This window comes from Vicugna pacos, chromosome 16, assembly GCF_048564905.1.
Source record: "Vicugna pacos chromosome 16, VicPac4, whole genome shotgun sequence".
NCBI lineage: Eukaryota > Metazoa > Chordata > Mammalia > Artiodactyla > Camelidae > Vicugna > Vicugna pacos.
Genome location: NC_133002.1, coordinates 35,214,140 through 35,231,134, shown reverse-complemented (window position 1 = coordinate 35,231,134; position 16,995 = coordinate 35,214,140). Strand labels below are relative to the sequence as shown.

The 16,995-nt window shown below is 33.0% G+C and overlaps 1 protein-coding gene across 3 annotated transcripts in view; it reads right to left on the bottom strand.

Annotated features, from left to right (window-relative positions):
- Nucleotides 1-16,995, bottom strand: part of NPEPPS (aminopeptidase puromycin sensitive) — a 92,068-nt gene that overhangs the window by 40,167 nt on the left and 34,906 nt on the right. The gene's annotated exons all lie outside the window — the stretch shown is intronic.

The following is a 16,995-nucleotide window of genomic DNA, read 5'->3' as shown; positions in this document are numbered from 1 at the left end:
AAAAGATTAAATACAGAGTTACCATATAACCCAGAAATCTCACCGCTAGGTATATATCCAAGAGAAATTAAAACATACATCCATATAAAAATTTATACACAAATGTTGTTAGTAGCATTATTCACAACAGCCAAAAGGTAAAAACAACCCAAGTATCCATCAATTGATAAACAGATGAAATGTGGTATACAATGGAATATTATTCAACAACAAAAACAAATGAAGTGCTGACATATGCTACAATATGGATAAGCCTTGAAAGCATCATGCTAAGTGAAAGAAATCAGACACAAAGGCCACATATTTATATGAAACATCCAGAATAGGAAAATCTATAGAAACAGAAAGTAGATTAGTGGTTGCCTAGGGCTGGAAGGTTATGCAGAAATGGGAAGTGATTGCTCATGGGTACTTTCTTTTTGGGATGATGAAAATGTTGTAAAATTGATTCTGACAATGGCTGCACAACTCTGTGAATATACTAAAAAACACTAAATTGTACACTTTAAGTGAATGAATCATGTGATATGTGAATATAATGTCTCAATAAAGCTGTTACTAAAAGAGAGGTAGCCTTATTAGTCACAGGGTTAAGTTTGATATGAGTTAACAGTGATTCAGATTTAATAACATTCTGTGAGCCAGGCAAGATGCCCACAAATCACTCTTTTTTAAAAAAATGAATCACACAAAGATTAAATTTCCAATGTTTCTAATACAAACATGTCTGTATAAAGCCAAAATCTTTACAAAACCAAAAAGAAACCATGATTTCAGATTTAAAAAAACTTTAATTAATTATTTCTCATTTTACAGATGAAGAAATGAGGCATATAAAACTAATGATTTGCCTAAGGTCACACAAGTGGACTAGAACTCAGTTCCCTTCCTACTCCAATTGCCAAAATTCTTTGTACTATATCATAGGTTAACTCCTAAATTTGAACAGAAACTCAAGACTTGGTATACATATATTACTGATGAAATATCTACTGAAACAATGACTTTTGCTGGCAGAAATCTGAGATATGCTCTAACTTGATCCCCTAAGAATAGAATTTTAGCCTATAGGGAAGCAAGAAACACTTCAAGGGTTAAGAATGAAACAATCAGGAATTGTACCGCTAGATTATATTCTATAGCAAGTGCTTCTGAATGTACATATTAACTATATTACATGTGTACAAAAGAGAGCAAAATTTCCTCCAAAATTCTATCTTAGTAAACAGAGAGTAATCATATATTTGAATTCTTAAGAAGTCTCTTGTATTATGGCATACTCTTCCAATTACTTCATATTAGACAACATACTACTTGGCAAATGTACATTAGAGTTTGAAATAACCTTGGTCAATTGTAGTTTTGGATATTCTGTAAATGGCACCATCATTTATCTAGTGGCTCAAGCCAAAAATATGAATCATCCTAACTCCCTCCTCTCTTGTCTGTCTCTTATACCACAATCCAAAAAGCAAATTCAACAGCCTACACCTTTAATTCCAGACTTTTCAACGTCTCCACCACTAGAGTCTAGGCCAATGTACCATTATTTCTCTCCAAGACCACGACAATAGCCTCTTAACTGGTCTGTTTCCACTTTAACTGCCTTATTATCTGTTCTTCACACAGCAGCTAATCAGTGAAATCAAAGCCTCTAATGAAGTCCTAAAATATTCAGAATGAAAAACTAAATCTGCTTGAGATACGCAATTGTTTCTCGCAGAGGACAAAAGAAAAAATTTGATAAATCAGATTTCATTAATATTTAAAACTTGAGATTATCAAAAGACACTATTAAGAAAATGACTAGACAAACCACAGCTCAGAAAAAAAGTTTATATTTATGACAATATCTAGACTATACATAAAAACTACAACTCAATGATAAAAAGACAATTCAAAACATGGGCAAGAATCTGACACTGGACTTAGCAATCAATATAATTCTAGATATGTTTCCTTAGGCAAGGGAAACAAAAGCAAAAATAAACAAATGGGATTACACCAAACTAAAAAGGTTCAGCACAGCAAAGGAAACCATCAATAAAACAAAAAGACAACCTACCAAGTGGGAGAAGATATTTTCAAATGATATATCTGACAAGGGGTTAACATCCAAAATATACAAAGAACACATATAACTCAACAATAACACACATAACTCAACAACAAAAAACCAAAACTACCTGATTTTAAAATGGACAGAGGAACTAAACAGACATTTTTCCAAAGAAGACACACATATGGCCAACAGGCACATGAAAACATATTCAACATCACTATTAGGGAAATGCAAATCAAAACCACAATGAGATATCCCCTCAGGCCTATTAGACTGACTATTATAAAAAGATAAGAAATAGGGGGGAGGCTATAGCTCAATGGCAGAGTACATGCTAAGCATGCACAAGGTCCTGGGTTCAATACCCGGTACTTCCATTTAAAAACAAACAAACAAAACTATTTTGCCCGCCCCCACAAAAAACAATAATAAAATTTTTTTTTAAAGGTGAAAAGTAACAAATGTTGGCAAGGATTTGGAGAAAAGGGAATCTTTATCCACTGCTGGTGGGAACATAAATTGGTGCAGCCCCTGTATGGAGTATTCCTCAAAAAATGAACAGAACTACCATATAATCCAGCTATTCTACTTCTGAGTATTTATCCAAAGAATACAAAAACACTAACTCAAAAAGATATATTCATCCCTATGTTCATTACAGCATCATTTACAATAGCCAATATACGGAAACAACCTAAGCGCCCATCAACAGATAAATGAATAAAGATGTGGTATACATAACAATGGAATATTACTCAGCCATAAAAAGACGAAAGCTTGTCATTTGCAACAAAAGAGTGGATCGTGAGGTTATTAGATTAAACTAAGTAAAATAAATAAGATAGAAAATGACAAATACCATATGCTATCACTCGTATGTGGAATATAAAAAACTAGTAAATAAACAAACAAGGCCAAAATAAAGGAACAAACTAAATAAACCAAACATACAGATACGGAGAACAGAGTACTGGCTACCAGAGCTGGGGTGTAGGGGTGGGTGGTGTCTGGGAAAGGGCAAAATGAGTAAAGGAAATGAAATTTTTGGTGGTGAGCACACAGGGTATACAGAAGAAGAAATATAATGGTGTACACATGAAGCATATAACAAAATGTTGTCAAGGATGTGGAGCAATAACTAGAACTCATATTTTGCTGCTGGTGCCTCTTTGTTGTTCCTCAAAGACCACAGGCATTCTCCAACCTCAGGGTTTCTGCAACTTCCTAGAAAGTTCTTTCCCCAGTTATCTACACATTTTATGTCATTCAGGTCTCTGCTCAAATCACTTCTTTAGAGATCTGTTCCATCACCTTAAAGAACAGTCTTCATTTGACATCCTCTTATTGAGATTTCTGAGTACTTATCACTACTTTACATCACATATTTGTTATTATCCCTTTTCAAATTGAATATATATGAATCTGGAATGTTGATTCTTGGTTTTGTCCACCACTCTACTTCCAACGCCAGAACAGTTTCTGGCACATAGTATGTCCAGTAAATATCAGCATAATAGATCACTTCAAAAAGCAAGAGACTAAGCAATTACATCATAGAGATCAACAATACTATCCAAATGATATATTAATATAAAACCAACTTTATTAATGTTATATGAATGGGGATTTATGGCTAGGGAGAAAACTTCCAGTTACAACATAATTTAGTGATTCAAGAAGGGATCTGTGTCAAATACCTTAGAAGATAATATTTGCTCTAGAACAATTAGATTGTTCAAAGAGTAGAAAGCCACATATTAAAAGTCTGAATATTATGCTTCCTTGAAGTATAGAAGAAAAGACAGTATTTCTAAATTAACATTTATATTAATTTAATACTGATATCAATAAGTTTATATTAACATTTATAATTTAAAATGTATACATGTAAATTGAGCATTATAAGTAGACACTTTGCTATGTCATTTATAAATGATAAAATTAAACCTAACCAAACTTAAACCTTGACTAAAAAACTTTCTAAAAAAAATCTTTAAAATGGGAGAATAGGAATCTTGTAATTGGGCATACGTGGTTATTCAACTCTCTAAGCCTTCGTTTTCATACCTATAAAATTAAAATCATTGCCTGCTCCTTAGTTATTTGAAGTTTATAAATATACTTTATGTAACGTGCTTAGCATAGTGCCTGGTTATGTTATTAAAAAATAAAACACTTTTTTCTAGATCATAATATATCTAACAAAGCTCTGTATTAATTCAACTACAATTAATTCATTATACCTATATAAATAAGGAACATAAAAATAATTTGCTGAAATTACTTATCACAGAGAGCTACATTTCAGAAAGAAAATTAAATAAAAAATTAATTAAAAATTAAATATAATTGGCATTTTCAAATCTGTAGACATATACATATCTGGATATAAGTATGCATGCACTAAAGTGTGTATGTTAGTAATCTACTAAATAGAAGCAGAACTTGAATACAACCATAACATATGTAAAGCCATAACAAGAAAAATCTTACAATCAAAACTACTACAATATTCACTTTGACTATTAAACTTTACTAATGACACTAGATACCTACAGAGTTTATTACAAGACAGACCTACAAATTGGATTTTAAATGTCTTGTTTTAAAAAGCAATTGAGATAAACAAGTTTCTACTGTATAGCACAGGGAACTATATTCAATATCTTGTAGTAACCTATAATGAAAAGGAATATATGTACATATATGTATGACTGAAACATTATGCTGTACACCAGAAATTGACACAACATTGTAAACTGACTATATTTCAACAAAGAAATAAATTAAAAAATAAAGCAATTAAGATATAATTTTGACTTACAATTTTAAAAAATTCAGAACTGTGTACACAGTATGCTATCATTTATGACCACACACAATACATATGTATATATAGATATATACACAAACACACATATATATATTCATATATCTATAGATATATGTAGCTATATAGACACACACACATATGAACATAGGTATGTAAATGCACAGAACATCTGAGGAAGGATATATACAAAACTCTCCTGTCTCTCGTCAGGAGAGCTGGGAGGCTAGGAAGGGGGAAAGCAGGCTTAGTTAGTACTGTACACCTTTTGAATCTGGCATCATGTGTATATATTGACTATGAAAGCTTTACATATTTACAAAATCTTTTAAAAAATATTCCCTTGGACCCTGGTCAAATTTTTATGACAAGCCCATTTATCAAACAAATCTAATGACTAAGTGCTCTCATTCTGGGTTTTCCAAGTATGACTTATTGATATGGAGGCACTCTTGCCTAGGTCTTTAGGATTCCGACCAACCATAATTCAAAAACCAGACTCATCCTTAGAGAACACAAAAGGTGAAGTGGCTCATCTTGTTTGCACAATCAGCCAATGCAAAATGCTCTTAACTATTAAAAAAAAAAAAAGCAAACAGTCTTAATCATTGTACCACTTAGTCTCTGCCAAAATTTGTGAACCTCTCTCATGTAAGTTCTTCTAGAATATATAGAGTTTGTTTTCTGTTCAGCATCTGTGTAGGCATGCTATTTGGTCCAGCATTTTTCCTCTAAATTACCCTGCTCACTTCCACAAATACTAGGATCTTCAGGAAACAAATGCATCAGTTTCCCTGGCCCCTTCATGAATCTAGTTCACTCACCTCATTGTAATTTTCCCCCTCTCTGCTGGCCTTTCCCACTCTGTCACTTAATATGTTATTAACTCAGGTTCTCCCTTCTGCCTTAACGGGCCTCAAGGGGGATACAATGCCTTCTATTTAGTAAGCACATACCTCTGTGAGGGAACCTATTGTTGTTTAAACCGATTTGTATTATCAACGAATAACACAGTGAGTAATTATAAGGTAATTTCTGCTTTCCTTATTTAAAAATATCTAGGTCAAAGTTTCTAAATGAAAATTTGCTAAATACATCCACATGTGCTTAAATCCTATATTTCAATTTAACCTTTTATTCAATCTGTACTATGCTACGTAAAGCAATAAACATAAAAACTAAAAAACAAATAATAGCTTCCTTCCTGTGACCCACAGGCTTCCTGTAAGGTCTCACTGATTCTCTGATCTCCTGGATTAACAACATAAGCAAAATTACCTTACCTAGATACTGAAGTGTCTCACATTTTTTCAAATTTAAATAATACCAGTTGTTATAAAAATAGAATATATTTTAAAATACTACTAAACTTATAGACTGTTGACCAAAAACTTAATCAATAGAGACTAAAAGTATCATTTCTACCTGTGAACTACCAAATGAAAAACTACAGAGCAGTGGGGAAAGGATAATGTTCTAGTAAGTGGTATTGGGACAAAAGAATTTCCACTGAGGAATAAAAAAAACCAAGCTGAACCTGGATTCATACCACACCTAAGAAGTAGATTATGGAAGTCAAAACAATAAAGCTTTTAGAAGATAATACAGGAAGATATCTTCATGATGCTGGAATAGGGGAAAACATTTTAAGGTCATAAAAAGCAATGATCATAAAGGAAAAAAATGATAAATTTGACCCCATGAGAATTAAGAACTCTGCACATTAAGAGGCACCATTAAGAAAGTGAAGATGCAGAAGATATCTGTAACACACAAGTGGTAAAGAACTTATATCCAAAACATAAAAAGAACTCCTTTAAATTGTAAGAAAAAGACAAAGAACCCAGTAGAAAAATGGATAAAAAACTTTAGTAGACACATCACAAGAGGAAATACTTACATCCAATATACATATAAAAGGTAACCAATCTTATTAAAATTAGGAAATAAAAAATGAAAACCTCAATCAGATACCCAACAGGTTAGCTAACAGTAATAAATCTAAAAATATCAAGTGTTAAAGAGTACATGAAACAGCTGGAACTTACTTCTGAAGGCAGTATAACTGATATAGCCTGAAGATAGGTTATACCCTACAACCTAGCAACTCCACTCCTAGGCATACGCTTTATGGAAAAGTGTGCTTATGTGCACCAGGCTAAACATTAAGAATGTATATATAGCAGCATTGTGCACAGTAGCCCAAAATGAAACAACCCAGATGTTCATTAATGTCCACCAAAAGGAAAATGGATAAGTACATTTGGTATATTCCTATTATGGAATACAAGAGAGTGACAATAAAAAAGAATAAACTCCAGCTACACAAAACATAGATAAATCTTTAAAACTTAACAGTGAGTAAAAGTAACCACACAGTATTTACTATGTGATTCCATTTACATAAAGTACAAAAAAAGGGCAAATTTTAAGCTACATCATTCAGGGATTTACACTTACATTGTCACACTACAAAGCAAGCTAAGAAAAGTATTACCTCAAAAGTCAAAGTAATGTAATCTCCTGGGGGAAGGAGAGGATGTGATCAGAAAGGGGCATGAGAGGTTTTTAGGGTTACAGTACTAAGCTATGTAATTGCTATATGTACTTCTGTGCTTGCTTCAGTGGCACATATATTAAAATTGTTATACGTACTTTTTGTTGTACATGATAATTTTCACAATAAAGAGTTTAAAATTTTTAAGGAGAGGGAGTCATACTAAAAACAGATGGATAACTTCTACCCTAATCCCAAAACATTTCTTACAGTGTTTTAAACATGGCTGGACAGATTGAGGGATGAAAGCAGTTTACACCATAGATGCTAAAAACAAACAAAAAGTCCATTAATCACTCTCAATAGAAACTCCTAATAAATAGATATAGATAAAAGTTCAGTGCTTGCAAGTGATAAGACTACAGGTCAGGAAAATCCAAGACAGTCAACTGAGAAACTACTAGAAATGGTAAGAAAATTTAGAAAAGGTAGCATGATAGAGAAATCAAGAGCCTTGTATATCTTATAACTAAAAGATATAATGGAAGATAAGACCCCATTCATAATACCCATCTATCCCTTCCCACCCTCCGCCCCCTTGGCAACCACAAGTTTGTATTCTATGTCTATGAGTCTGTTTCTGTTTTGTATTCATGCTTTGCTTGTTTTTGTTTTTTTAGATTCCACATATGAGCGATCTCATACGGTATTTTTCTTTCTCTTTCTGGCTTACTTCACTTAGAACGACATTCTCCAGGAGCATCCGTGTTGGTGCAAATGGAGTTATGTTGTCGGTTTTTATGGCTGAGTAGTATTCCATTGTATAAATATACCACCTCTTCTTTATCCAGTCATCTGTTGATGGACATTTAGGCTGTCTCCATGTCTTGGCTATTGTAAATAGTGCTGCTATTTGAACATTGGGATGCAGGTGTCATCCTGAAGTAGGGTTCCTTCTGGGTATATGCCCAGGAACAGGATTCCTGGGTCATACGGTTAAGTCTATTCCTAGTCTTTTGAGGAATCTCCATACTGTTTTCCACAGTGGCTGCACCAAATTGCATTCCCACCAGCAGTGTAGGAGGGCTCCCTTTTCTCCACAGCCTCTCCAGCATTTGTCATTTGTGGATTTTTGAATGATGGCCATTCTGACTGGTGTGAGGTGATACCTCATTGTAGTTTTGATTTGCATTTCTCTGACAATTAGTGATATTGAGCATTTTTTCATGTGCCTTTTGATCATCTGTATGTCTTCCTTGGAGAATTCCTTGTTTAGGTCTTTTGCCCATTTTTGGATTAGGTTGTTTGGTTGTTTCTTATTAAGTCGTATGAGCTGCTTATATATTCTGGAGATCAAGCCTTTGTCGGTTTCATTTGTAAAAATTTTCTCCCATTCCGTAGGTTGTCTTTTTGTTTTACTTATGGTTTCCTTTACTGTGCAGAAGCTTGTAAGTTTCATTAGGTCCCATTTGTTTATTCTTGCTTTTATTTCTATTGCTTGAGTAGACTGTTCTAGGAGAACATTTTTGAGATGTATGTCAGATAACGTTTTGCCTGTATTTTCTTCTAGGAGGTTTATTGTATCTTGTCTTATGTTTAAGTCTTTGATCCATTTTGAGCTGATTTTTGGGTATGGTGTAAGGGAGTGTTCTAGCTTCATTGCTTTACATGCTGCTGTCCAGTTTTCCCAACAGCATTTGCTGAAGAGACTGTCTTCATTCCATTGTATATTCTTGCCTCCTTTGTCGAAGATTAGTTGACCAAAAGTTTGTGGGTTCATTTCTGGGCTCTCTGTTCTGTTCCATTGGTCTATATGTCTGTTTTTGTACCAATACTATGCTGTCTTGATGACTGTAGCTCTGTAGTATTGGCTGAAGTCTGGGAGAGTTATTCCTCCAGCCTCTTTCTTTCTCTTCAGTAATGCTTTGGCAATTCTAGGTCTTTGATGATTCCATATAAATTTTATTATGATTTGTTCTAGTTCTGTGAAATATGTCCTGGGTAATTTGATAGGGATTGCCTTAAAGCTGTAGATTGCCTTGGGCAGTGTGACCATTTTAACAATACTGATTCTTCCAATCCAAGAGCATTGGATATCTTCACATTTTTTTTAAAGTCTTCTTTAATTTCCTTCATCAGTGGTTTATAGCTTTCTGTGTATAATTCTTTCACCTCCTTGGTTAGATTTATTCCTAGGTATTTTATTACTTTGGGTGCTATTTTAAAGGGGATTGTTTCTTTACTTTCTTTTTCTGTTGATTCATCGTTAGTGTAAAGAAATGCAACTGATTTTTGAATGTTAATCTTGTAACCTGCTACCTTGCTGAATTCTTCAATCGGCTCTAGTTTTTATGTGGACCTTTTAGGGTTTTCTGTATATAGTAACATGTCATCAGCATACGGTGACACTTTTACCTCTTCTTTTCCAATTTGGATATCTTTTATTTCTCTCTCGTCTGATTGTTGTGGCTAGGACTTCCAAGACTTCCAAGACTATGTTGAATAGGAGTGGTGATAGTGGGCATCCTTGTCTTGTCCCAGATTTTAGTGGGAAGCTTTTGAGTTTTTCACTGTTGAGTACTATGCTGGCTGTAGGTTTGTCATATATAGCTTTTATTATGTTGAGATATGTCCCCTCTATGCCCACTTTGGTGAGTTTTTATCATAAATGGGTATTGAATTTTATCAAATGCTTTTTCTGCATCTATTGAGATGATCATGTGGTTTTTGTCCTTTCTCTTGTTGATGTGATGTATTACATTGATTGATTTGCATATGTTGAACCACCCTTGTGTCCTAGGGATGAACCCCACTTGGTCATGATGTATAATCTTTTTTATGTGCTGTTGGATTCTATTTGCTAATATTTTGGTGAGGATTTTGGCATCTGTGTTCATCAGTGATATTGGCCTATAATACTCTTTTTTGGTAGTGTCTTTGCCTGATTTTGGTATCAGTATAAATCATCTGGGAATATATTTAATAAGTGTATAAAATCTTTATAAAGAAAATTTTAAACATTACTTACAGACACAAAAGACAGACAATGGAAAGGTAAATAATATTCTTAGGGATAATATCTTAGTGTTGTTAATTCTCTTTAAGTTACATATTATATGCAGCAACGTAAATGGACCTAAAGAATATTATGCCTAGTGAAATGTCAGACAGAGAAATAACAAAAACATTAATTTGAAAAGATACATGCACCCCAGTGTTCACAGCAGCACTATTTCCAATAGCCAAGACAAGGAAGCAACCCAAGTGCCCATCAACAGACGAACAGGTAAAGATGTGGTATATACACACAAAATAGAAAATTACTAAGACATAAAGAAGAAATTCTGCCATTTGCAGCAATGTAGATGGCCCTAAAGAATATTATGCTTGGTGAAATAAGTCAGACAGAGAAAGACAAATACCAGATGATATCACTTATATATGGTATCTTAAAAATAATACAATTGAATGTATATGCAAAACAGAAACAGACTCACAGATATAGAAAACAAACTAGTGGTTACCAAAGGGGAGAAGGAAGGTAAGAGGAGCAATATAGGGGTACGGGATTAATAGATACAAACTACTATGTATAAAATAGATAAGCAACAAAGATATACTGTATAGCACAGGGAATTATAACCATTATCTTGTAATAACTTTTAATGGAGTATAATCTGAAAAAATACTAAATCACTGCTGTATACCTGAATCCAATACAATATTGTAAATCAACTCTACTTCAATTAAATAAAGCTTTAAAAACGTTTAATAAATAAATATGCCTTAAGATCTATAAGTTACAAAAGAAACAAATACATTTAATGCAAAAATACTTCGGAATTACAAAAATAACCATAAACAAAAATCAAAAGATCAGTAAGAAATTAGGGAAATGATTATAAATCAATAAAAAATGTTAAAAAAAAAGAAATTAGGGGAAAAAATACTACAACTCATATTATGGAAAAAGTAGTATCAGTGAAAAAGGGCAGCATCCAATCAAAATGGGCAATGATATGAACAGACAGATAACAGAAAAATAAAATACAAATGGTTTTTTAAACATATGAAAAGATTTAAATTTTACTATAAAAAGAAATGCAAAGTAAAGGCACTGCAAAATACCCATTTTTTTTAACCTATCAGATCAACAAAGATAAAAAATTGAGAAGATATGCTGCTGAGCAGGGTGTTTGATTAACAAGCTGGTAGATATTGGTACAATATGACAACATAATCTGACAGTACAATTTGACAATATCAATCAAAATTAATGATTTACGATAAATATATTCCGTGGAATACTATTTCACCATAAAAAAGAGGAAGCTCTTTATGTACTGATTTATAACAAGCTTCAAGATAAGCAAAGAAAAAACAATTCTTCAGAAGATGCTACATTTATATTAAAAACAAAGTTCACAATCAACTAAAGTTGGTATTTCACAAGGAAAATTTAGCAGAAGCAGTAAGTTTTAAATTGAGAACAACTGCTCCTCTTCCTCACTCCATTTAACTTTTTAATGTTAGCTCTCAACACATATACTCTCTTTCTCCCTCTTCTCTGCATCAAAAAAGGCTTCCTATATTAATATTTGAGCATGATGATCTTGGACTGAAAGGTAATCATTAGTTGAGCTGTGAAACACTTTTTTCCCCTGAATGTTTAAATATGATGAAATTTCATCACAGAAAAGGAAATACAAAGAGAGAACTACAAGATGGTACACTCAGGAGGCCACATTTTTTAAAAGACTGAAACAGAAAAAATACATAAAGTCAGCCAAAGTTGTTATTGCTTAAGTCATCTAAAAAGACCTGTATTGGATTCTGCCCTTGTATTATATTGAGATACAAATGTAAAATCTTCTAAAAACTCCAATATTAGAAGTTCCAATTCAACTGTACTTCAAAAGTTTCTTTATAAACTGTCTGTTTGGAGCTCAGAATGTCATTTCCTCCAAGGCACTGCTGTATGTGTGTAATAGGAAACCTAGTCCACATAATTCTATACAGCCCACATATGCCTGTATAATTCAGTACTACATTAAACATGTGATGAGGTTTTATTTTGTTTTTTTTTAAATTGTTTTGTTAATTTAATTTTGCTTTTTAATTGAATATGGTAGGCCTACCTACCATACTGTTTCTATGGTTTTAGGAGCCATTCTGGTGTATGCACATAGTTCAAGCAGTACCTATATTCACAGTTCCATATTTTGAAATGGATTTATATAATGTAGTGATGATCCTATCCCATTAGGCTATCCAGAAAGTCTAAAGAGAATTAGCCACTTCCAAATATGAATCAGGTCCAAGAGAACAAAGAAATTCCATTTAGAATATGCCTATTTTTAACAAATGACTGTTGTGTATTTAGTTAAATGACTCATCAGCAGTACAAACATTAGAGTAACACAAAGACATGGATTCTAGACCTTCTCTTACACTATTACTTAATCTATCTGGATCTTAGTTTCCTCATCTGTAAAACAATTAGAAACTTTATTTCAAGTAATGTTACAGTATATAATTTAAACAAATTCTCCTTCTCTCTTAGTCAACTCCCTCAAAACTCAAAAAGCTAGATGGGGGAAAAATCCCTTCTTAAAAGCATAAAGAAGCAACAAGATAAGGAAGTCAGGATGAAGAAGAAACAGGATTTTAGAAAGAGGAAGCTTCTGCATGCCAGGCAACTTTTGTTCTGGAGTCATTTGTTGATCTGGCAGACATGCCTTAGAGGCTGAGTCTTGTGGGCCCCTGGGACAAAAGTTGGAATTCAGGGCCCATCAAGACTGGAGGGGTCTTGGTAAATCATTTCCTTCTCTGAATTCGAATCTCAAAAGGTGATAACCTCATCATAAAAGTGACTATGAAGAAAACTAGTCCACACACAGACTGCAATAAAACTTTAGAAAATGTGAAGCCCTGATATTAGAAAAAGATTATATCTGAGTACTAGTGACCCCTAGATGAACTCAACAAAAATCTCCAGATGAAGAAGAGGATCATCTTATTTTGACGATACAATTTTCCTAATTTAACATCCAACACTGGGTGAATGCTATACCAGAGTTATTTAACTAGTTTAGGAACTTTTGTAATATTCAAATTATTTCATAATCAAAAGTTAAAAAAAAATTTTTTAATAATCAAATAAACCCTGGCACACCAGAGAACAAGACAAATTAAATCAAACCACTTAAAACAATGGGCAATAAAATAAAACAGGAGCCCCTAGATATTAGCAGATATTTTTACACATTTTCTATGCTCAAGAAGATAAAAGCCTAAGCTTGAAAAACTTGACAGGGAATGAGAAACTACCAAACAAAAAAATAACCAAACAACCTGTGCACTTGGAAAAATAAATTACAGAACAAAAACATACAATAACAAAAAAATGAAACAAAACACCTTCAATGGACAATCTTAAAAGCAGATTAGACACAGCTGAGGAAAAGAATTAGTGAGTTAGAAGACAAGCCAAAATAAAAGATCCAAAGCAAAGCACATAATGACAAAAGGATAAAAAATACAGGGAAGGATAAAAAAGATGGAGGATACTGTTAGGAGAACAAACACACATTTAACTGGAATCCCAGGAGAGCAGATGAGAGGGCAGAATGAAGTAAAAGCAGTAGCTGAAGAGGTAATGACTGAGACCATTCTAAAACCAATTAAAAGATATTAAGTCATAGATTCACCAAGCCCTTCAAATCCCAAGCAGGCTACATTAAAAAGAAAGCCAACTAGGGGAAGTGGGGGGTAGGGGAGAGGGACAGATTAGGAGTTTGGGATTAACAGATATACATTACTATAAACAAATAAACAACAAGGGCCTACTGTACAGCAGAGAGAACTATATTCAATTTCTTGTCATGAGCTGTAATGGAAAAGAAACTAAAAATATACGTATGTATGTATATACATGTATGTATGTATATTCTGTACACCTGAAACTAACATTGTAAATCAACTACACTTCAATAAAATATAAGAATTTTTAAAAAAGGAAAAAAAAAAAGCCAACTACGTACAGTATAGTTAAACTGCAGAAAACCAAAGACTAAGAGCAGCTAGGGTAGGGAGGTTTGGGGGAGGACTAGTGTTAAAGAAATAACAGCCTGAAAGCTGACTTCTTAAGATTAGCAATGGAAGAAAGATGAAAGTGGAATAAGCCAATGTACTGGAAGAAAATAATTGCCAATCTAGAGTTTTACAGCCAGCAAAAATTAATCCTCAAAAATGAATGTTATAACCCAGGCATTTGTGGTTAATTAATTTATGACAAAGGAGGGAAGAATATACAGTGGAGAAAGGACAGTCTATTCAGTAAGTAATGCTGGGAAAACTGGACAGCTACATGTCACACAATGAGATTAGAACATTTCCTCACACCATACACAAAAATAAACTAAAAATGGATTAAGGACTTAAATATAAGACCTGAAACCATAAAACTTCTAGAGGAGAACACTGGCAGAACACTATTTGACATAAATCACAGCAATAATTTGGGGGGGGGGTCTGTCTCCTAAGGCAAAAGAAATAAAAGCAAATGTAAACAAATGGGACCTAATTAAACTTAAAAGCTTTTGCACAGCAAAGGAAACCATTGACAAAACAAAAGACAACCTATGGAATGAGAGAAAATATTTGAAAATGACATGACTGACAAGGGATTAATATCCAAAATATATAAATAGCTCATACAACTCAATATCAAAAGAACAAACAGCCCAATCAAAAAATGGGCAGAAGACCTGAACAGACAGGTCTTCAAAAAAGACATACAGTGGCTAGCAGGCACATGGGAAAAAATGCTCAAAATCTCTCATTATTAAAGAAACACAAATCAAAACAACAATGAGATATCACTTCACACCTATGTCAGAATGGCTATCATCAAAAAGTCTACAAATAATAAATGTTGGTGAGGATGTGGAGAAAAGGGAAACTTGCACACCACTGGTAGAAATGTAGGTTGGTGTAGCCACTATGGAAAACAGTATGGAGGTTCCTCAAAAAACTAAAAATACAACTACCATATGACCTGCAATTCCACTCCTGACTACTGATTTGAAAAAAATGAAAACACTAATTTGGAAAGATAATGTGCTCCAATGTTCAGAGCAGAATTATTTACAATAGTGAAGATATGGGAGCAACTCCAGTGTTCATCAACAGATGATGGAAAACTACTCAGCCACAAAAAGAATAAAATTCTGCTACTTGCAATAATATGGATGAGTCAGAGAAACACTGTAGGCTATCACTTATAGGTGAAATCTAAAAAATAAGACAAGTGAATGTATATAGCAAAACAGAAACAGACTCATAAATACAGAGAACAAACTAGTGGTTACCAGTGGGGAAAGAGAAGGGGGAGGAGCAAGATAGGGGTAGGAGATTAAGAGATACAAACTATTATGTATAAAATAGACTGTCAAAACTCATTGAATTGCAAAATGGACACTAAAAATTAATACATCTTACTGTAAATAAATTATACTTCAATAAACTAGGAATCAAAACGAAGGTTAAGAAAATAAAGATACTCTCAAAGAAACAAAAACAGACTTTGCCATCAGCAGACCCATATTAAACATTACAAATTGTATTCTTGAAACAAAAAAAACAATGATTCCAGAAGGATTGCTGGAATAAAGAACAACAAAAACAGTAAATATTTGGGTAAAGCTAAATGACCATTATACCACATAACAACAATAACATCTTTATTATTTAATAACATTTACTAACTAAATATATTTAAACTATACCACAACAATAGCATGTAATTCAGAGGGGGATAAATGGTGATTAAGTGCTCTAAGATCCTTGTATTACCAAGGAGAAGGGTAAAATGATCATTAACACTGGATTTTTTTTATAAGTAAGAGATGGCTCTTGTAATTCTTGAGGGTACTGACACATCCATAAAACAACAACAACAACAAAACAATCTTTTTAACTTGTCTAACTAAGAGAATGTGAGAAAGCACATAAGAAAATGGTAGGTTTAAAGCCAAATAACAGTAATCACTTTGAATGTAAATGGATTAAATGCTTTATTCAGATGGTAAAAATTCTCAGACTAGAATTATGAAGAAAAAGAAAGAACAATGAGCTGTTTATGTAAGATACCTAAAACATAAAGATTCAAAAAGAGTGAAGGTAAGGAATGAGGAAAAAATAGCATGTAAACATTAACCAGTAATTCTTAAAACAAGTAGGAAAAAATCAGTAAAAATGAAGATTTAAACAAAATTAACAAACAAACATGACTTCATAAGACATACATAAACTATTACATCCAAAAACTATACCTTTTTGAAGCACACAAAAGGATTTTAAAAGTTGACCATATCTTGGGCTATAAAACAAGTCTTAAAGTCCAAAGGACTGAAATATATAGTATATTTCCTGAATATATATTTCATTCAGGAAATATACTATATATGAAACTAGAAAATCTCCAGGTACACCTAAACATCCTATAGATCAAAAATCTGAAAATATTTTGAACTGAATGATAAAAATACAACACATCAAAAAATGTAGAGGCAGATCAGTGGCTACCTGGAGATGGAGGAGAAG